A 23,606-nucleotide genomic window follows, 5' to 3' on the forward strand; every position below is an offset into this window, starting at 1 on the left:
TTTCTTTGTTATTTTCCTTCACTGTTTTGGAAAATTACTTTGCTGTTCTATGTTTCAGTTTTCTCATCTGTAAAATGGGACTAATAACATCTTATTAGATTGGTAATTTCAAGTGCTTAAAACAGTGCCTGGTGCATAATAAGAGCTAAATATGTACTCTGTGGCATATATCAGGTCTACAAATAAATCTTTGTTATGGGATATTTCCTTGATTTTATTTCTCAGTTACTAGCTTGGGTCTGAGAGTTGTCTGTTCTATTATTCACACTATTCATTGAATTTTTATTTCAACAATCACCATTCTTAGATTCCCAAGTCTATTCCTCATTCTTTGATTGCTTTTCTTGTAGCACCTTCTTTTATTAAAATGGTTTATAAGCCCTTTAATCTCCGTGGGTCACACCCTTCCCCCACACAGATGTATTTAATTAATTTATATTTATTGTGATACCTGATATAGATGACTTTAATGTGCTTTAATAGTGGGCATAATTGTAATACTTTCAAAATAATTACAATGTTTTATTTTTAAATTGCCCACATGTTTATTAATTTCTTTGCTTCCTGTTGCTTCTGTAAATACCCATTTCTTTTGAGTCCAGTTTCTTTCTTCTCAAAGTCTGTTGTTTACAAATTCTTTCAGTGAGAATATTTTGCTAAGTTCAGTCTTTGAAGGCCTAAAAATGCCTATTCAGCTCTTTCTCTTGAAATACAATTTAGCACTTTGGAGATGTCAGTTCACTGTTTGGGGGAGCTCTCCTTGTTGCCCATCTATTTTTAGAGGTAATTTGTCTTATGTCCTTGATTGGTTTTAAGATTTTCTTTGCTTTGATGTCCTGCAGTTTATGTACAGTTGGTCAAGTTGTGAGTTTCCTTTTTAAAATTTTTTCTTTAGTACTTGTTCTGACTTTAGAATTTGTATATTCATCAATTTTCAAAAATCCTCAACCATGATCTCTTTGAAAATTGCCTCTCCTTTTTTAAAAAATTGTTTTAAAATTAAAAAAAATTTTTTTTTGCGTCCTCCTGAAATTCTTCTTAGATATGCATTGGGTCTTCACATTTTACCTTCCTTGCCCATAACCTCTCTTTACTATCATCTGTCCCTTTGTATCTCTGTGCTATATTTGGGTATTTTCCTCAGATCCAGCTTCCATTTTACTAATTATCTCTTCAACTGTACCAAATCTTTAATCCATCCATTTAGTTTTAAGTTTCAATGACTATATTTTTCATTTCTAGCTGTTACATGTGGTTCATTTTAGAATCTGATCATTCATTTTTATAGTATCATATCTTTCTCATAGTTTCTACCTCCTTTTGTCATTTACATTATTTTAAAAATAATTATTTTGATCTGTTTAAGAGTATTATCTTAAGTTCTTGAGATGTGAATCCTTTTGTTTGTTGTATTTCCTGACTCTTACTCATGCTCAATCATATTTGCATGTTTTGTAATTTTTGATTATGAGCTCATCTTCAGTGGATTTTGGTTTTCCTGTGACAGTTCTTAGGTCCTGTTTGTAGAAGGGGTGATACAGAAAAGTTTTAGGTTTTCTTCTGCCAGACACCCAGATGAGGTGGGATCAGACTGGGGACAGATTTTATTATGATTTGGCATTGAGAGTCTCTCACCATACAGATTAAATTCTGACTCCAAATTCCCATATGGCTCTAACACATTTTTCCCCCTAACCTTAAGCTTTGGACAAAGATAAATTTCCTTGTTACATACTACTGAACAATATTTTTCTGGTCTCTCTTTTACTGAGAAAACAGCCTTCTGAAAATCCTGGTTTTATACAGGTGACTGAGTTCCAATTACTACACTTTTGTGCATCAAAGATTTTTTCTATTCCTGCATGGATGTTAGAACCCAAGTGATTTGCGAAAATCTATTTCTTGATGTGATAACCCCCTAGATCCACAGCACTATCTTTATTTATTGTTCTGTTTTTTAGTTCCCATTTCTTGGAAATTTCCCTCTTTTCTTCCAAGTCCAATTTTGAATTAATTTCTTTTGCTGTTGTTGTTTTGTATCATTCTTAGTTATTTTAGCTCCTCATTAGCACTGGCTATCTATTTTCCCCAACAGAAATTCTTGTCATTTGTATATTTTAAAGTTTATTTATTCTTTTCCTTAAATTATCTCTGTTTTCTATGAATGGCATTTTCTCCTCTTTCTGTGCTATTAGTTTCCCTTAAGTAGCTGGAAAGCTTGTTTTTGTTCATGTTTTTGAATAAAGATTGAAGGCATTTAGTGTGCATTTCTTCCGAAGTTGTATAGTTCTGTTTTCCTGACATGTCACCCTTGTAAATGGGAGAGCTAGTTCTAGATGTTATAAAATTTCCAGGCCTGTTAGAAGCTTCATCATTACTTTAGCAAGGAGAGCTTCACTCTGGGGTGGAGTGCTTTGGTGTGTTTCACCACTGGATGGAGCTGCCTTCTCTTCCTATAATTTCTTCAGTGACTATGCAATGGGCCAGTATTACCACCACACTGGTAACAGTTCGGCTTTGCTCGCTTTGGTCTTGGCTTTTCTCTGCTTTTCTTACAGCCTTCAGCAATATATTGAATCTTCTCCCAGGTAGAAAAACAAGTTTGAGTTTTATCCTTGACGACTTAAAAACTCTGCTTCATAAACTTTGAATAGAAGGAGACTGGAAAGGAGGGAAAGTTGCCTAAATGATTCAACTATGCCAAAAGCAATTATCTATTCAATTGTCACCACGGTCCGCTCTTTGTGGTCACTGATTTTGACCTACTAGCTCTTAAGGACCTCTTTGGAAAGGGCCATTCTTTTTTTTTTTTTTTTTTAAATGCTTGGCTTATTTATTTATTTATTTATTTATTTATGTCTGTGTTGGGTCTTAATTTCTGTGTGAGGGCTTTCTCTAGTTGTGGCAAGCGGGGGCCACTCTTCATCATGGTGCGCGGGCCTCTCACTATCGCGGCCTCTCTTGTTGCGGAGCACAGGCTCCAGACGCGCAGGCTCAGTAGTTGTGGCTCACGGGCCTAGTTGCTCCGCAGCATGTGGGATCTTCCCAGACCAGGGCTCGAACCCGTGTCCCCTGTATTAGCAGGCAGATTCTCAACCACTGCGCCACCAGGGAAGCCCAGGGCCATTCTTACTTCTGGTTTGGGGGATAAAACTTTTCCTGACTTGTTTTCTTTACCAATCTGAAATCTTCTTGTCCATTGCTAGCCCTATTTCTAGTTTTTCAGCCCTCCTATGGTTTATTCCTTAAAAAACACCTTTTGTTTCCTTTCAATGGGACATCCTTAAAGACGAGAGGTGAGCTCATGTGTTTAGTCTACCATCTTAAACTAGAAGGAAAGACTTACCATTAGTTTAGAAGCCAAGCATTTAAATGAAATAAAGAAACGAATGCATTTTTAAGTTTTTATAATAATGTGAGTAGGGCATACAAATATAAAACTGCACAAAGATAAATATACAGCTCCATGAATTTTTACTAAGTGAATACACACCCATGTGACTAGATCGGGAAGCAGAACACTGCCAGGCTCCCAGCTACAGATCACTTAAAATGTGGATAATACAAGTGAAGCACAGAATTTTACATTTTATTTGATTTTAATTATTTTAAAATAATAATCACATGGGGTTAGTAGCAAATGTATTGGACAATTCAGGGCGAGATGACATAGGGCTTTGGGATTCATATAACAAATTTTGTCCTATCCTAAGAACAATGGGAAGTATTTTTTTGTAAAGGAGAAACATGACAAAATTTGTCTTCAAAAAAGATCAGAGTGGATGTAAGCTGAGCAGGATCCCTCCCAGCTGTTTCTTGGCCTTTGGCCATTTGGGGTGTCTTTTTCCAGGGAGTAAAGGATTATTTTGGATGTTCTTCCTCAACTTTTTGATTTTATTGAGACTAGGATTGGGCATGGCTGTAGGTTGTCACAGGCCATTTCTTCCCTTAAGCCACTGAGCCACACTTGCCTGGGAGCTTTCTAACTATTTCCTATGGAGACTATTTTGTTTTTTTATAGTGTGTTGTTCTTACACTGGTCATTGCCACCAGAATGAGTCTGAGTCTCCCTTTCAGGTAGCTCAGAAGGTATAGTAGTTTCAGCTTTCCAGAATAAAAATTTGAGAAATGTAGAGATGTACTAGTGTTTTATAGAAAGGAGTATGTTGAGTAGTAGTATAGTGAAAATTTAAATTCCCTCTTAAGTAGAAAGCTGCAAACATGTAGTTGCTGATACGTGTGGGAATTTTTCTTTCAGGTCTCATTTCCAGATGAAATGGTAAATTCTGTTAGCTAGACATTTCTTCAGGCTTTTATCATCTAACCCCAACCATCTTCAATAGTTAAACTACTAAATGCACACAAACTCCTTTTTATTGTTCAGTAGATCAGTGATTTACCAATGGCTTTCAGGTTCATTTCAGGTTATTTATCATCTTTCAGAGCATATGGCTTATACAGAGAACATTTTGTCTTTTTCTAAGGTAATTGCCTGCTCTGGGTTTCCCTTCTTTTCTGTTGTTCCTCCACCTTTTATCCTGGAGGCCTGATGAGTTCATGGATTTAGAAATATTTCCATAGAGCAGAGGGAAAGGGTAGCAGTAATTTCCAGTAGAAAAGATTGTAAAGGCAGGTCAATGCCTGATCATCATTCACTGAAAGCTATAGGACACCCCTGAAGGATTTTAAGCAGGGGAATGGCACGGCAGCCCAATTCTTATCCATCCTATTAGAGGAGAAAATGCACTCCCTTCATATTACCCTTTAGTTCAAAAACTTTGAATGCTTTCAGGTGAGGGCCCAAATAGCTGCAATTCACATTAAAATGTTTTAACAGTAGCAAATCATGAATAAAACATCAAATGAACAGGTACCATTACAAGCTGGTAAAGCAGATATGACAAGAACTAGATGATTAAGGGCATGAGGCTTCATTAAGGAGATGTATTATAACTTGAGAGTTATACTTCAGCAGATACATGTGTATATATTTATATATAAATGTTTGGTTGATTATGTGTTGAACAAAGATTGAGGTGACTGGATGGGGGAATTACACAGGCACAAGGGTGAGCATGAGCAGCCCATATGTGAGGAACAGTGAAAAAACCTGATGTGAGTAGTTGGAATTGATCCAATCAAACTCTGGAGCTGGATGGAATTGGTAGAGGATCAGCTGACGAAACACTTGATCTGAGTGCAGGTTCTTGAACAAAAATGACACTTCAGGGAAGTTTTTAGAATATAATTTTGTTTCAGAATCTGGTGAGGTCCAAGAAAGACTTAAAGAAAGAAATATTTCTGAAAAAGAAACAGCCCCTCTTAGCAGGCTGTATTCTAACAAGTGCTCATTAAGTTGAAATGTTGAATATGTTCATTAGAATGTAGCATTCTTAGAAAAGGAGAGTCAGGAAGGAGGATTGTGATGGATTTGGGGTTGAAAAACTGAAGGAAAGGCAGTGCTGATGGCAAAGCTGACTCCTGGTATGAGAAGTCTGGGAAATTAGTGAGGAGGGAATAAGAAAGTATACAGAACCCAACCCAACCACAGTTTTGACTAGAACCTTCCCTAACACGTTCAACAATGTAAATCATGGTTCCTTTTTATTTTCTCAGCCTTATTATTTCCCTGCATCAGTGTCCATTTTAAAGTCTTTGCTAAAAACTTTGCTAAAGTTATAAAATACTAAAGTTCAAAGCAAAACAAAAAATTAACAGTTTTACTATATTTACGTGTACAGTCACACTTGGCGTTTATAATTCCACATGGACTTGTGAAAGTCTTAGCCTTCACCATATATAAAAGTCCATTATTACTCTAGCATTATTTCTCTCTGCTGCTGACATAAAAAGGATCCAAAGATATTTGAAAAACAAACAAATAAATAAATGTTACTAGAAATAAAGGGAATACCACGTAATGACAAAAAATACAACTTATATAAAGAAAACCAAAAAGGATCCAAACATAAATGAGACAGTATTTATACTCTATGGAATGTAACGTACATTTTTTTAAATGGTTTTTATTCAAAATCTCATGTTACCCTTTCTTTTTATTCTACCTCCCTTCCTGCTTCCTTTCTTCCCTTTTCCTTCCTTCTTTCCTTCCTTCCAGGATGAAAGAATTGATAGTTTTCATCAATGTGATCTGATTTATCTTTACTTAGCAGAATGAAGAAGAAACGTTAAAATAGCCTTTAAATTCCTCATGGGACACAAGGGGAGTTGAACAGAATCCTTTGGAGGACATTATTCATCATAAGTCTTGATAATTTGATGATTTTGTGTGTGTGATTTGTGTGCAAGTTGTGTTAATTATACATCATGTTTAGAAAAATACTTTTTTGTTGAACAGTGTAAATGTCAGTCTCATTAGCTATCATCATTACCTGTCAGAAGGAAGATGCTTTCCATGAATTATAATTTCTCTTTATAGTTCTGAGGATGCATACAAGCGTAAAAACTGTTTTTTATGTTTTCTTATTTTCAGTGCCAGTAACCTTGCCTCTTTCTTTCAAAGTGTTTTCAAACCAACCTCTAAACTTGAAAGAGAAACAAATTGGCCTGATTATAAACTACTAGCTTGAATTAGTTCAGATTGATTCATGGGAATAAGAGAGAACAGCCTTATGGGAGGGCCTACTCGCTCAGGCAACTGCATGCTAATAATGGTAACTGAGGAGAGTCAGACCTCCATATCTGCAGCTTTCACATCCAACCAACTGAAATTTGAAATTTCAATCCGCGGTTGGTTGAATCCATGGATGTGAAACTCACAGATATGGAGGTCAAGTGTATTCACTGTTCTAAGCCATTTTATAAAATGTCTTATTATTTATTTATTTTATTTACTTAATTTTATTAATTTTTTATTGGAGTACAGTTGTTTTACAATATTGTGTTAGTTTCTGCTGTACAGCAAAGTGAATCAGTTCTATGTATACTTATATCCCCTCTTCTTTAGATTTCCTTCCCATTTAGGTCACCACAGAGCACTGAGTAGAGTTCCCTGTGCTATACAGTAGGTTCTCATTAGTTATCTATTTTATACACAGTAGTGTATATATGTCATTCTCAATCTCCCAATTCATTTCACCCCCCTTTCCCCCCTTGGTAATCTTAAGTTTGTTCTCTACATCAGTGACTCTATTTCTGCTTTGCACATAAGGGACTTGAGCATCTGTGAACTTTGGTGTCTGCGGGGGCTCATGGAACCAATACCCTGCAGATGCTAAGGGAGGACTGTAGTTTGAAAGGGAAGGGGGGAAGGGAGTACAATCCCCAATTTAATGTTGATTATCTAAAATGTCCAATTTTAGCCTGACTAATATAAATAACTCTGTCTTTGCACTACTTTGAACTGGATAGTCCCTACTAGATCTAAATGTCAGTGGGCTTTTGATAAGATATGCTTATTAAAAGAAACTGGCAGCCAAAAATTATGGTATACGTAAGTTTCTCCAGTGCTCTTGTATCATCACTGAAAAAGAGTTATGAAAGCTTTTCTGCTTTTCAAATAATTTTCACATCTATTGTCTGTTTCTTTTGACCCCTACTTTACCATGCTTTGTAATGATCAGAGAGTCCTAGAGACTGTCTACTTAAAATCCACATTTTGTGGTTCCACTGAGACCCAAAGAAGAAATAGAATTGCCCAAGCTTGTAACACCAGTTATTAGCAGAAAAAGTGCATTTTGTATGCTGCACATTTGATACAGGGCAGTTAATAAATATTTGCTAAATCATGCTATTATTCTTTTTTAAAATTTGGACAAAACCCAAAGGCATAGAGAAGGTGGTGACATACATGAAATTTCATAAGTTAATGGTAAAACCGGGACTGGAAACTTGAATCAGAGTTCATTTTCTTTTCCTACGTTATCGCTGGACCTGTCACACAATTGAAAATTTAGATTCAAAAGAATATTTTCAAAGCTAGAACTTCTAATGAGCTAGGGACAAAACAGCAACAGAATATTGCACATTAGTTCTCACTGAGGAATATGGCCCAACCAGAAAAGAACGAACATTATTTAGGAACTCTTCTGTTCCTGAAGGTCTGATTACATTGTTCTGGCACCATAATCCAAATGTAATTCCTGGTAGAATCTGCCAAGTTCATGTGAATCTACTTAAAAAGTGAAAAAGTTTCTAGGACTTTATCAGTATGACAAAGAGCTTTCATTAAGAATGACTGAAACCACATATAGGATGAATGACAAAATGTTCACTAAACATTCCAATGTTATGCCACAAATTTCAAATAATATACAGAAATGAAGACAATGGGATTCTAGGGTAAAATTTCAGTCATTTTTATTTATGTGAATCAGGCAAGCACTTAACCTGATATAGTTAAGAAAATTGTTCCTCTCCCAGGTTAATTTGGAGACTTTTCTATATTTATGATGTCATTCTGCATTCTTCATTGACTCCTGTCTTATGTTGATCTACAACACGTTGGTCATTTCTCTGGAGAAGGGCTGAGAAAGTGTTCACTGCTGACTGTTCTCAGCTTATGTTAGCAATTTCTCAGTCCAGACTTCCATTACAAAGTGGTAAGCAGTGGTGGTGGATAGCAGTGGTTGTGGTTTAGTCTGCTGAATGATTTTCCTTCCTCCTTTCGGTGTCAGCACCTTCAGCCTTCGCTTTGAGAATCCCCTCCCTCTCCTAACTCCATGTAGCTCGAGTAGAGCTGTCAGTGTCTTACTTGACCCCTACTTCCCAATCCTGGCCATAGACTGGACATGTGAGTTGGATCTGGGGAAGCAAATATCTCCTCTCACTGACCATTGGTTCAGAAAGGGGCATGTGAGCCAGATTGGAACAAGAGCTCTGTTCAAGTCTTTTTAGCTAAAGTACAGTGCAGGACTGTCCTGCCTTGGGGATCATGTCAAAAGAAAATGTGAACTTGGACCTGTGTGTATCCATCTTCCTAACTCCAGGGTGGCCACTAATTCTTAAGGTGCCTTTGTATAGATTTGAACAAAGTACCCTTTCTCTTAGAAAGCCTTTATATGGCTAATATAGTACTTATTTCTTAGCAATAGGAACTAGAACAGATGTAATACAGTTATACATTTTGTTCTTTTGGTAGTAAAATTCTTTTGCTGTTTATTTGCTCCAACATCTGTTTTTTCTTGAGATGTTGTAGGCATTAAGTAGTTTTTAATACATTTTAACCTTAAAAAGCGATATTCTCCACTGGTGTCTGATGTGAGAAAACAATTTAAAGTCCTTCTTTCAATGTCAAGTCTGTACTGGGCCATTAATTGATTTCAAGGGAAAACGTTTATATAGTTGCAATAGTTCAAGCCACGATTATCTTCAGTATGATAAATCTTTCTTTTAATGGTGATATTATTATATCTAATATAGAAAAAATAAATTGATTCTGAGATTTAATTTGGAAATGTAGACCCACTTTATCAGGGAGTTGGTAGCCAAAATTGGTCTTTTTACTCTTTTCCACTAGTATTCACATTGGATAAGTTGGTATCAATGTCAAGCGGCTGCAATTTGTTTATCATCAGCAATGTTTTATAAACATCGTTGTTTAATTTTTCTTCCAAAATGTATTAATCCCTTTGATATTTTCAAGAAAAATTATATTTGTTGGATTTGATGCTTGCATGCATGATTTTGCTCATAACATTAATTTTACTTCAAATATCATGCCCGATTACTTCTGAGCAATACATTTACAAAGGCAATATTTTTTTAAACATCTTTATTAGTGTATAATTGCTTTACAGTGGTGTGTTAGTTTCTGCTTTACAACAAAGTGAATCAGCTATACATATACATACATCCCCATATCTTCTCCCTCTTGCGTCTCCCTCCCACCCTCCCTATCCCTCTAGGTGGTCACAAAGCACTGAACTGATCTCCCTGTGCTATGCGGCTGCTTCCCACTAGCTACCTGTTTTACATTTGGTAGTGTATATATGTCCATGCCACTCTCTCACTTCGTCCCAGCTTACCCTTCCCCCTCCCCGTGTCCTCAAGTCCATTCTCTACGTCTGCGTCGTTATCCTGCCCTGACTCTAGGTCCTTCAGGAACATTTTTTTCTTCTTTTAGATTCCATATATATGTGTTAGCATATGGTATTTGTTTTTCTCCTTCTGATTTACTTCACTCTGTATGACAGACTCTAGGTCCATCCACCTCACTACAAATGACCCAATTTCGTTCCTTTTTATGGCTGAGTAATATTCCATTATATATATATATGCCACATCTTCTTTATCCATTCATCTGTCGATGGACACTTAGGTTACTTCCATGTCCTGGCTATTGTAAATAGGGCTGCAATGAACATTGTGGTACGTGACTCTACAAAGGAAATATTTGAAAGTGCAACTCTGACTTGTCTCTAGAATAGATGCCTTCATTGATATCACCCATAGTTTCTAAGAGTAGAGCCTCCTACCTCCAGCTGTGTTTCTGGTGGCATGATAGTGTCAAGTTGACTATCTTGTAGCATAGTTAATAAACATGTCAAACTGTGTTTACACTTTAGTGTTTCACTGAAGCTGAAAAATAGTTGTTAGCTCTTGGATAATATAAAATATGGTGGTATCAAAAAAGAACTTACCTGAATTTTTCATTATCAGACTTACATAATGCACACTCTTAAGTAACTAAGAATGCCTAAATATTCTTTTTTGAAGACCCTCTTTTACAATCCATTATGTTTTCCATGCATAGTTGTGACACTATTATTTATGTTTGGCTTTTCAAAATAGTTTTATCTAGATGAAGTTTATAAAAATAGTCTACTGGGACTTCCCTGGTGGCGCAGTGGTTAAGAATCTTCCTGCCAATACAGGGGACATTGGTTCAATCCCTAGTCTGGGAAAATCCCACATGCCATGGAGCAATGAAGCCCGTGAGCCACAACTACCGAGCCTGAACTCTAGAGCACACCAGCCATAACTACTGAGCCTGCATGCTCTAGGGCCTGCATGCCGCAACTGCTGAGCCCACGTGCTGCAACTACTGAAGCCTGTGCACCTAGAGCCCGTGCTCCACAGCAAGAGAAGCCACCACAGTGAGAAGCCCGTGCACTGCAACGAAGAGTAGCTCCTGCTCGCCACAACTAGAGAAAGCCCACGCATAGCAATGAAGACCCAATGCAGCCAAAACTTAAAAAAAAAAAAAAGTCTACTAAAATGTATATAAATCTTTTGGATCCATGTGTCTACTGGACTAAATACTTGTATTTTGAAAATCTGCAAAGATCTAACAATAAATGTTTAAATTCTATGTGGTTTACATGAAGATTGGATCTATAGTAACTGAGAAATAATTAACATTGTTTTGGGTCAAACAAAATAATCATGATCATTGCATCTACTATAATTTTAATCATTTGGTTTTGTATTTCATCCCCTAAGAGGTATATTATTTGATGTTAATATTTGTATTCTATGTAAATATTCTACTATATTATTATCAGTCATTGCTATGGTTTCCATCAAATGAGGAACATTCTCAATATTAGGCTTATAAAGTCTCCTGGGTGGTTCTCTGAACACCGTGATTACCTTGCCAAAAATGGAATGCTGGGTATTGTGCCCTTGACAGTGTGCAGTTTCCCTCATTGCCCACACGCAGCAGGATTAATTACATATTGTTCAGACCAGACATCAGTTTGGAATCCTTTGCAACGTTGGTATGGACATGCATTTCCATTTCTTCATGTTTACTAAAATCTGTAATAAATGCTATCCACCACTGCACCCATTCTTGTTCTTCAAATTATTATTGTTTTTATTCCCAAAGAGTTTTTTTTTTTTTTTTGGAAGATGTTGGGGGTAGGAGTTAATTAATTAATTTATTTTTGCTGTGTTGGGTCTTCATTTCTGTGCGAGGGCTTTCTCTAGTTGTGGCAAGCGGGGGCCACTCTTCATCACGGTGCGCAGGCCTCTCACTATCGTGGCCTCTCTTGTTGCGGAGCACAGGATCCAGACACGCAGGCTCAGTAGTTGTGGCTCATGGGCCTAGTTGCTCCGCGGCATGTGGGATCCTCCCAGACCAGGGCTCGAACCCGTGTCCCCTGCATCGGCAGGCAGACCCTCAACCACTGCACCACCAGGGAAGCCCCAAAGAGATTTTTTTTTTTAACATAAATGTAATGCAGAGTCTTTGGAGATAGAATAAAGTAACTAAGAGATAGGATTATTTGTAACCACTTGGATGGTTTTTGTGTGTAATAGGTTCTCCTAAGCTTCCTACTGGTAATGTGGTGTCATTTTATAAATGTTAAATTTCTTACTTGAGGTTGATAATTATCAACAGAATTTTAGTATTATATAATAGTCAAATTGTATGTCCTGTACCTGGTTAGCAGAAAATACATTTCGTTTAAGAATTTTTTTTGCTTTAAAAATTTGTTTTTGTTTTGTTTTTTAAATCATAGGCTTTGGTTGACATGGAAGCAGAAGTGAAATTCGTATCTTCTGCTTTCTGTAGACAGCATGTGTCTATGCTACATTTTGTTCAAAGTGGTAATTATGAAGACTTTTCCTTTTATTGTGGATTTGCCATATATATATTCAGTATTCCAAATATTTCAAAATTTTACTTCTCTAAGGGCTTTCCATGCTCTGTTTTCTGATCTTGAGAAATTAAAAAATATACTTTTTCTGGTATCTGGAGAAAAATAATGTAATGATTAGTATTTTATTTAAGAATTTGTAATATTTTGAAATAATTATATATAAGCTGTTAAATTCTAGCAGCAGTTAAATTTTGTATTGGTGAATTTTCTGTAATAACAAATAACAACTGCTGTAATATTAGATCATTATGTAATAATGACCAATTTATGTCCAAATAATACTTTGCGAGTTATTATTGGTGATTATTATTATATAATTTTGAGCATAATGACTAATTTAAATGGATATGTAAACTTAGAACTCATAAATATTATTCTAACATTGTAAACAACAGATGGATGATATAAACTGCAATTTGAAAAATCAGTTTACCCAGTGTACTCATACTCCAGCAAGAGTTTTTTTAAAAATTGAGATATTTGCCAAGCAATACATCAGTGTAAAAAACAAAAAGCTGCACTTTGTTCAGAAGCACAGGTAATTTTAGATGTTGTTAGATCAACTAGGTTTTCAATGGTTAATTCCAGTTCTGTAAGCCAAAGTAAAATGACATACATTTACCATATTGGGACAAGATGCTTTACTGCCATCTGCCAAAGAATTGTCACAATAAATATAGAAACTGCCCATCCTTAGAGTCAATAAAACTGTAATCATAGAAATAAAGAGTCCACGATGTAACTAATATCCCCTTAGATAAGTGCCCTTGTGCAGTGCAAAACCTGAACAACCATACCTCACAGCCTTGTCCCAACCACATGGAGAAAACAAATCTGTTAGCACCTGAGCTTTTCCAGCATTCATGACAGGTGAGCTACATTTGACATCTTCATTGTGGCACGATTTTGCAGGACTAAAAAAGATAGAATTCTTGGCAGTGTTAAGCACTGGAAGTTGTGTCTATGCAGTACTGCTTTGGAAACACGAAGTCCCTAAGCTGGCAAGCTTTACTTTAATCATTTTAAGCTGAAAAAGTTTGAATTTTTAAAATCTGTTTTGAGGGAAACTCTTTCCTTCCTTTTTTCCATTTGTGAACAAATTAGAGGTGGCTTAGGGTAGAGGAAATGTCTGCTCTTGCTTGGGTGTGTCCTAGAGTCCAAGGTTCAAGCACTGGCCCTTCTGCACATGACTATTGGATGTAGTTCACTCGTCTTCATGTGAGGTCAGGGTATCCCTGCTGGGCGATGGTCCTACTTAGGAGGAAAAAATCCCACCGTGAGGAGAGCTGTCAAGTCAGTTTCCTATGAATGTAACAATTTGTCGAAATCATGGTTGTTGAATACAGTTTGTTCTGTAGATATTGTTCAAATGAGATGGTAATGTAAAAAATATATGTATATATATATTAATATACATATAAATGATAGGTATACAGTTTGAGAAATATACAGCAAGAAGGTGCTATTTACTGCATGAATGTATAGCACACCAGGCTAGGAAAAGAGAGATTAGGTACCTGAACAATGGCTCTCGTTTTCAGCTGCAATCAAAACCCCCTGGGATCCACATTAAAGCTAGGTCTTCCTAAGTCTTCCTCCAGAGAGGCAGAGTCAATAGGTCTGGTGTTGTGCCCGGGAATCTGTATATTTTTAGAACTACAGAGGTGATACTGACATCCATCCAGGAGACTGGATCTTCCTTTTTCCCACCTGCTTCCTCCAGCTCTCTTTTGTTCGGCGTCACAGAACAGTCTGCCCCTAAAAGCAGTCATTTAATTACCAAATGTCTACCATGTACATAGCGTGAGCAGCATTATAGGAAATACAAAAACAAATGAGATCGAGTTTTGAGGGAGGTTAGAATCTAGTAGGGGAGATAAAAACCTGAAAACAGTAAGGCTACAGGCAAAAACATCACCCTCCCTGTTCCGTTCCCACCCAAGAAATCCGAGGTGGTTCTCCAAGTCCTGGTTGTTTTATTCTCTGTACAGTGTCATTGGCAGTGCTTCCTAGCTGACATTCAGAGATAAAGGAGCAAGTGAATTATTATGTGCAGGTTAAGGAAATTGAACACAATGATTCTTTGTTGTAAGGAAAAGGTAGGAATAATTCCTACCTTGAATTAAGATGAATAGAGCGCTCTATTTTGGGATTTAAGATTTCATTGAGGCTTACTACGGGACCTTTCCATTATTGTTGTGGATATACTGTCTACATTTATTTTAAAATATAAAAGTGCTATTTTTCTGAATTGATCTATAATTTATAAGGAACATCATTATACTTACAAAGATGGTATTATTATCTACATTCATCGCGTGAGAATGCTAGCTTAATGCTTATGGTAATTCCTTCCCTATTTCTCCACAACTGATTTATCACTTGTCTGACCCAACTTCTCGGCACACCATTGTTCCACGCTCTCCACACCCCTCATTTCACAGAGGAGTGTTAATAATAGGATATGTTATTCAGCTTTTCACTTACATGCTTCTGAGATGCCAGGCAGTATAATTAATCACCACCACAAAGATTCTCATGTATATGCTTTATACATATATACTCTTTCTGGGTCACTGAACTAATAAAACAGCATATTCTAAGCATGGTTGCAAATCACAGCCTATGGCTACAAGGTAGTTAGTAAAATGCATAAGGTAAACATAGATTTGCAAGATATTTTCCTTCAGGTGAAAATATAGGAAATCTTTTCAAATAATGCATGTGTAACCCTTCTGTGTTATGTTTAATAAATACTCGTGTTTCCATAGCTTTTAAATATTTATAAAATAGTTTTATAACAAAATTGGAGGAAAGATGGGACTCACCTTGTACCCTTTTTCTCCAAATAAAGAAACAGGTAGCATATTACTTCTTAGTAGAAAATTTCATCTGGCCTAAGGTCAAGTAACCCACTAGATGTTAACCTGTGACAAGAGACACACTTGAAAGATTTTAAGTGAACTGTCTTCCCTCCAGCTGCATTTCTCTGGGTCTGTAGAACAAATGGATTTCTCAAAAGGAGGTGGGTTACAAAGTAAATGTATTTTCTTACATTTCTTTGGGAAAGTTGTATCTGGGAGCAACCCCAGAGACTTGGGCCCCTGGAATCCTTTCCCCCGCCCCCATTCATGGCCCTGACTATAATCTGGGAAAGAGTTTTTTGTCTTACAGATAAGAGGGAAGAGGGACATATATGATACTCAGGATAAAGCCCAGGTCCCAAAGTGCCAAGGCTAGAGCAAGGATGTAGTCAGAAATCAGGATCAGAGTAATCAGATCAGTATCGGAAACATGGGGGTCAGAATTTTAGGCTAGACAGAGGTGACAGAAGAATCGACGTTAGAAACTTAGCTTGTTTGAATGATGTTTGCTATTCATTCTCTCATTCACTCATTCATTCCTTCAGCAGACATCTGTGATCACCTATTCTGTGCGTGATCCTTCCCTGTATGGAGCTTAAAGTGAGGGGTGTAGGGGGTGGGGTTGGAGGCGGGCAACATCCAACCACTTTTTAACTTGATTAGATTCTGACAGGAGTCCTAGGTAGTCTGTGGTGCTCTAGAAAATGAGAACTTTAGGGCTAAGGGAACATGGGCTCCAAGAAACAAAGACAGAGATAAGCTTAAAGGATAAATCAGGAATTATCAGAACAGAAAGATGCATGAGATCTGGGTCTAACATCCAAGCTGGAGCCAGTACAGGTACGACGGGAGGCCAGGTGGTAGGGGGAGATGTGGAATGTTAGGTTAACACAGTGCAGCGTGAAGCCCAAAGGCTGGGAAGTCAGGCAAAATTCAAATCCCAGGTTCACCTTTTCCTAGCTACGTTGTCTTGAACACATCAACCTCTTTGAGCCTCAGTTTTTTTAGCTGTCATTAATAAATGATGCATAGTAAAATAAATAAATAATGGGTAATACTATCTACCTAACAATGGGGTTGGGAGAACTAATTTTAGAATTTTGCTATTATGGAATTTATGACTTCATGCTCATAACTACCTGCCAGTAATTCAGAGCTCCTTTGAGTTATATTTTTGGAGTTTGTTATGACTTATACCTCAATGTTAAAATTGTGACATTAATCTGCTGTGTAATCAGGATTCCCATTAATAATGTCCATGTGCATTCCATAGCATTTTTATAAAGAATTTGGTCTAGGTTTCCCATTCTGGAAAATATTTACCTCCAGCATTTTATGAAATAACTAAATCCGAAAACAAATATAATGTCTCTCAGAAGAAATGAATTGACTTGAAACTTGCCCCAACTTTGAGAGGAGAGAATCTTTTTCTTCCCTGGGCGTTCTCAGGAGATAAGAGAAGTGATGATGTAGGAAAAGGCATTGACAAAACTGTCAGTCCCAACAGGAGGATTGGAGAGATTTTCTTTTTCTTTCAGTAGCTCTTAACTGTTTTCTATGTAGATGGGAATAAACCTTAGGGGATACAGATGCTGAGACAACCTGGAAGCATCAAGTGAAGCCAAGAATTCAGGGGGCGCCAAGCAAAGGGGAGTTGCATCCTTTCACGGGAGCCCTCTGAGAGGGTAGGGACATTTAATAAACACCAAGATTTCTCACTGGAATTTTCAGTGACCATAGACAGTCTGCGTGTGTGCATATTTATACACTTTTTTCTATTATATATTTTTCTGTTAATTACATTTCCCTACTCATCTTGAATCATAAGCACTTCTGAAGAAGTGGAGCAGGGATATCTTGACTGTTCTGTGAAAGGAAAAGGCCAAGGGGTGCTAGGAGGGGACATGCCTCTCACAGGTAACGTTCGCGGACTAATTCCCTGGGGAGCCAACTCACAAAAGGGTGCAGCAACCCAGGTGGTAGAATTCCATCCGGTTAATGATATTTCTTTAAAGAAGAGAGATCCAGGCTTAGAGCTTAGTGAATGGCAAACCTTTTTATCTTCTTAGTTCTCTTCAATCTATCAGTGCATCTAATTTATAGAGGATACTTGGAATAAAGCAATAGACTTTTATTTAAGAAAATGAAGAATATAAACATGAAACAATTGGTTATGAGGCTGGTTTAAAAAATAATTTCAAGTATATAGTGTGTATTAAATGCTTCTAATTGTACAGTTTATAAATATCAAATTCTAAACCTCTTACCCAAGTGATAATTTATATTTAACAACTTGGCATTTGCCTGGCTGAGCATCCTATGTCCATGAGTTCCATTAGTATAAAGTTCAGAATATTTAAATTATATTGTATATGGTTGAATTAGGGATCTCTAGAAAACTAATGAAAGTATTTTAAAAGAATTTTTTTTTCTGATTATCAGAACAAATACATGGTAAAGAAATTTAAAATCATCTGTAATTTTTTTCACATAACCACTGTTGACATGTCGGGTTAGTTCTTTTTAGCTCTAATTCCATAACATTGTTTACAAAGTTGAAATCATGCTGAATGTACAATTTTGTATTCTGATCATTTCTTTTCCCCAGAGAACAATGCTTGTGGTTTCTATACTCATTGCCATCTACAAATGGAGCACATTTCTTGCTCTTCTTTTAAGTACAAAATCATTATGTGTTGTTTTTTAAACTACATAGTTATTCAGCCTTTTCCCTTATCATTAAAAGTCTTTGTAAATATCACTGTAATGGTGACAAGATATTTCATCACATGCATATATCATAATTTATTCTACAGATTCCTATTGTTAGATATTTAGTTATTTCCAGCAAATAATCCTGTAATGAAGGTCTCTGTTCATAAAATTTTAGCAGTGCTTTACTGTATTTAATAAGGATCATTTGCATTGAAACCAAAAAGCTATTTTTAACTATAGTGAGATAAGATGATTATATTTTTAAATAAAACTATAAACCACTAATAGTAGAACTACTGGAAGCATATGAGTTTCTGTGACATATGATAATTCCTTAGGATAGTTAAAAAACCCTTTTCATCTCAGGAATTGAATATAGGTGTTAGATGTCTCCCCAGATCATAGCACCTCAGTGATTATGAGTGCCTTCATATTAGAGAATATGTAATGTAGACTAATTGTCCCTCTCACTTAAGAAGTGCTTACATTGTAGGAAGCACACCGCTAAGTGTTCTCACTCACATCAACTCTTAATCATCAAAATAACCCTATGAGATATAGAATATCATTATTATTTAATAAATAATGCCTCCTGGATATGACTTCCATAAGGATTAAATGTGTTAATACACTTATGAAATGAACACTTCAATACACATAAATAAATATCACTTAACTATATATACAAGTAGTATATAGAAAAAGGTCTGGATGAATCTGTACTAAACTGTTATTATGTTTATTTCTTTTTTTAAAAATTTATTTATTTTATTTATTTATTTTTGGCTGCATTGGGGTCTTTGTTGCTGCGCGTGGGCTTTCTCTAGTTGCGGGAGCGGAGGCTACTCTTCGTTGCGGTGCGCGGGCTTCTCATTGCGGTGGCTTCTCTTGTTGCGGAGCATGGGGGCTCTAGGTGCACAGGCTTCAGTAGTTGTGGCTTGCGGGCTCTAGAGCACAGGCTCAGTAGTTGTGGTGCATGGGCTTAGTTGCTCCACGGCATGTGGGATCTTCCCGGACTAGGGCTTGAACCCATGTCCCCTGCATTGGCAGGCGGACTCTCAACCACTGCGCCACCAGGGAAGCCCTGTTTATTTCTTGAGAGAGAGAAAGGGGATTGATCTTGGTGGTAAAAGTCAAAGTAGACCTTAGCCTTATCGTTAATGTTTAGTTTTTTTCCCCAAAGAATGTAATCATATACTATTTATTTAATTAAAATTAATTAAAAAATATAACTGTATGACAAGGGGATTCTTTTTATTATTGAGCTTTACAATCGTCTTTGAATGCTTTGGAGTTTACTAACTCCTTATTAGTTATAGAAAAAAGATGATAGTGGAAAAATTTAAACCCCAAATTTTAGGTCTCTGAAAATTGAAGTCAGTAAAATATATGAAGAAAACACCTCCAAACGAATACGCTATGTCAAGAGCAGAATAGGATTGTTTGCAACACTCTTTTACATTCAATTTTTATAATAATTTGTGTTAAGATCTCATTGAGCCTGTAGAGTAAGATCATTTTAATTTTAGGTAATTGCTTGTGCCTTCAACAGATGTATATTGAGCACCTACTCCGTCCCAGGGACTGTTTTAGTGAGTAAAATAGAAAAGGCCTGTTTTCATTAAAGGTGGGGAGAGGCACAATAAATGAATCAACAGATATGTGCATGTCAGGTTGTGATCCGCTCTGAAGAAAGTAAGCAGGGTAAAGGGGGTGAGAATGGTGAGCTTGGATGAGGTGGGAGGGGTGAGCGTGGACCATTTGACATCAGAGGCATGAGGAGGAGGCCGCTGAGTAAGGGCCTGAGCGAGCGGAGGGCGTGAGTCCGTCCAGACAGAGGGGAACGCGAGGGCGTGGTCCTCAGGCCGGGGAGCCTGCAGCCCAGGACACGGCGGCGCAGGGAGATGAGGAAGCCAGCGTGTGGGCTGAGCTCAGGGAAGCAGGGAAGCAGAGAGGAATCCAGAGACAAAGTAAAGTGGCGTGTAGGTAGGGCACGATGAGTTCAGATTCAGCCCTTCAGTAACTCCCTAATTGGGCAGGCTGGGGACTCTGGCGGCATATGTGGAGAGGGGGTTTGGAGGTATAAGGTATTTATTAGAGATCAACATCTCTGTAGGAAGGAGAACGCAGAGGGAGGCCTCATAAATCTCAAGGAGCTGATGCCTTGTGCTGTGCAATCAGCAGATCTGTGGATGCCCGGGGAGGGTGTGGCTATGGGGAGGCCTCTGTCTACAGCTGGACCTGACGGAGCTGATAGATGATCTCCGGGGCGACCACATTAGGACATTTGTTAATGCGCTATAGGAATGGATTACGATTTTTCTAAGCGATCATAACTATTGAAAGGTTCTTTCATAAAGGTAAATGGTCAAGCCTGATTGGTATGAAACCCTAGTAAAATAAGAATGGCTTGATATTTCCTCACCATGATAAAAATACCTATCTCAAGCTAAAATGCAGGGTCACAGCTTTCAATGAAACATTAGAAGCCATTGCTATTAAAGCCAGGATGCCTGCTACCACCAGAATTATTAGTAGTTCTCTGGAAAGTCAATCCAAAGCAGTTACAACAGAGAAAGAATAAAAACATTAAATAAAGGAAAGAAGAGGCAGTGGTATCATTACTTGCACATGATGTGATTTTTAAACCTAAAAAGCCCAAGAAAAGTGAAAATCATTAAAAAACTTTAAGAAACTTCAGTAGGGAAGTTGCTTATCAATTAACATATAAAATCAAATAATTTTCCTGTACATCAGGGGTTGGCAAATTTTTTTCTGTAAAGAGCCTAGCTAGTAAATATTTTAAGCTTGTGGTCATAACATCTGTATCACAACTACACACCTCTACTGTTGTAGGGCAAAAGCAGCTGTAGACAAAAAATAAACACAGGCATGGCCGTGTTCCAATGGAACTTTATTTAAAAAACAGGCAGTAGCACAGACTTGACCCACGTTAGTTGTTTGCTGATCCCTGCTATAGTCATGAAAAAATCATTGAGAAATTATAATGGAAGAAGAAATCTCATTCCCAACAGCCAACAAAATGATTGAAACATTATACACTTGATTAAAAAATGTACAAGACATAGAGAAGAAATTTTCTGAAAGACGTTGAAGAAATTTCAAGTGAAAGAGAATAAAACTCTGCTTTGAATAGAAAGATTCTGCCTTGTAAAAGGGTCAGATTCCCCTAAATTAATTATACATTTAAGGGAGTCCCTATTTTAAGTATTTAGATGATCTAAAAAATATCTCTTATTTTTTAAATTCTTGTAGACTTTTATATCATATGTATATACTATACTTTAGTCAGATTTCTATTGATAAAGCTTTGATTGTTGCTACTTTTTTTTTTTGCTATCACTGATAATTTCTATAATAAATATCTTTGTACATGCTGGAAAGCTGTGAAAGTAAATCTACAGGCCAAATTGCCAGAAGTGGGGTTACTGGGTCAAAAAATATGTCATTTTAAATGTTAATGAGATTGTAACAACCTACATGAGAGTGATCTTTACATCTTCTCTAGAACTGGGCAGCATCAGTTTTTTGTTATTTTAAAAAATTTCTGATATGTGAAATATCATATCTCTTAGATTTTTAATTGATAATATTTGATTTTAAGAGAGAAGTTGGACATTTTTTTTTCTTCTGCTCATTGACCATAGGTATTTTTTCCTAACTTGCTTTTTTTATACCCCACTTTAAATATATTTGATTGCTCCCTTTCTTACTGGTTTATGTGAGCTCTTTATTAGTTATGGAAACTATCTCTAGGCCTGTTGTTTTACTTGCAAAACAGTTTATGGTTACCCAGAGTGTATAAAGAAATTATATATATTTTTCCCTTTATGAGCTTGAGATTTTGTGTATCTCTTAGAAATGTCAACCCTTTATGTCATGCAGGACTCTGCAAAAAATATCACCTCCTGTGAGGCTTTTCCTAATTGCCTACCTAAAATAGATAGTATTTCCCTCATTATGTCAATAAGGAAACTAAGAGAGCGGAAATAACTGGCCCAAGATCACACAGCTCATAGGTAGCTGAACCTTGAACCGGAATTTAAGCTCAACATCGTCTGACCCCAAAGCCAGTCTTACTGTTTTATCTCATCCCATCCTGGCCATACCCACAAGCGTTTGGGTGGATAGGAATATAAAATTTTAGGGTTGGAAGAGACTTTCTATGCAGGGTCCTAAAAGATAGATCAGGAAGGATACCTAGATTTCTGGTAGTAAATATTTCATGCTCATTAGTTTGACCAACAGTTACTTCTCTTAGAGAAATTCTCAGAATTATTTTCTTTTGATGTATAAAATCTCTGTTGCTGTTTTGACATGCATTAACACACTCCCAACTTCAGTACCCATCATAGATGTTAAACATTATTGTGTGTCATTATAATTATTTGCCTTAGGAAGGCTGTGATTCCTAGCTGGATTTAATAATTAATCACCATAAGTATAGTATTTATTATTCTCAACATTATATAGTAGCAGAACCATGATTTTCAGTCATTAAGAGTTTCTATGAAACTCTTTTGGAATGAATTTTCAGATTTGGGAAAAACAAAAGGCTGATTGATGGCATATTCCTGCTAAATGTCACGAAAACAAAACATATGCTGTCAGTAAATCAAAATTACTGGTAGTCCTAGAAGAATGCATAATCAGAGGAGATGGTAGTGTGTTAACTAATTTTTATATTTGAGGTATTTAAGATGAATTATTCACCTTTACTGACCATAGAAATTAGATTGTTTGAGTTGAAAGGATGAAGCCATACAGAGTGATGGTTAAGAGCGTGTTTAAATTCTGTCTCCGTAGCTTCCTAGCTATGAGTTATTGGGCAAGTAATTTAACTCCTCTGTCTCTAAGCTTCCCCATTTATAAAGTAGGGATAATAATAGTACTTATAACACAGGAGTGTGGTTAAGTATTAAATAAGGCCACATACAGAAATTTAGGAATCCTATGTATGGAGAAATTGAAGAAATTGTGATGGTGAAGAGCCAGGCTGAGCAGGCAGATGGAGGAGAAAAGGCTCGGGGAAACCTCTAAAGAGTACAAATTGTTAAAATTTTTTTTCTTAAAAAATTTTTTTTTATTGACATATAGTTGATTTACAATATTGTTTTAGTTTCAGGTGTACAGCAAAGTGATTTAGTTTTAGCTTAGTGATTCTTTTTCAGATTCTTTTCCATTATAGGTTATTACAAGATATTGAATATAGTTCCCTGTGCTATATGGTAGGTGCCTGTTGTTTATCTATTTTAAATATAGTAGTGTGTATATGCTAATACAATACTCCTAATTTGTCCTCCCCTCAGCCTTTCCCCTTTGGTAACCATAAGTTTGTTTTCTTTGTCTGTGAGCCTGTTTCTAGTTTTGTAAATAAATTCAATTGTATTATTTTTTAGATTTCATGTATAAGTGATATCATATAATATTTGTCTTT

The 23,606-nt window shown here is 36.6% G+C and overlaps 1 long non-coding RNA gene across 1 annotated transcript in view; it reads right to left on the minus strand.

Annotated features, from left to right (window-relative positions):
- Window positions 1-2,829: 2,829 nt before the first annotated feature.
- LOC309801597 overlaps window positions 2,830-23,606 on the minus strand; it is a 207,989-nt gene continuing 187,212 nt past the window's right edge. Inside the window, exon 2 of the long non-coding RNA XR_014293617.1 lies at window positions 2,830-3,128. This is a non-coding gene — a long non-coding RNA (uncharacterized lncRNA). The remainder of the gene's footprint in view (window positions 3,129-23,606) is intronic.

The sequence above is a fragment of the Mesoplodon mirus genome (assembly GCF_964341445.2).
Source record: "Mesoplodon mirus genome assembly, chromosome: 3".
Classification (NCBI taxonomy): Eukaryota; Metazoa; Chordata; class Mammalia; order Artiodactyla; family Ziphiidae; genus Mesoplodon; species Mesoplodon mirus.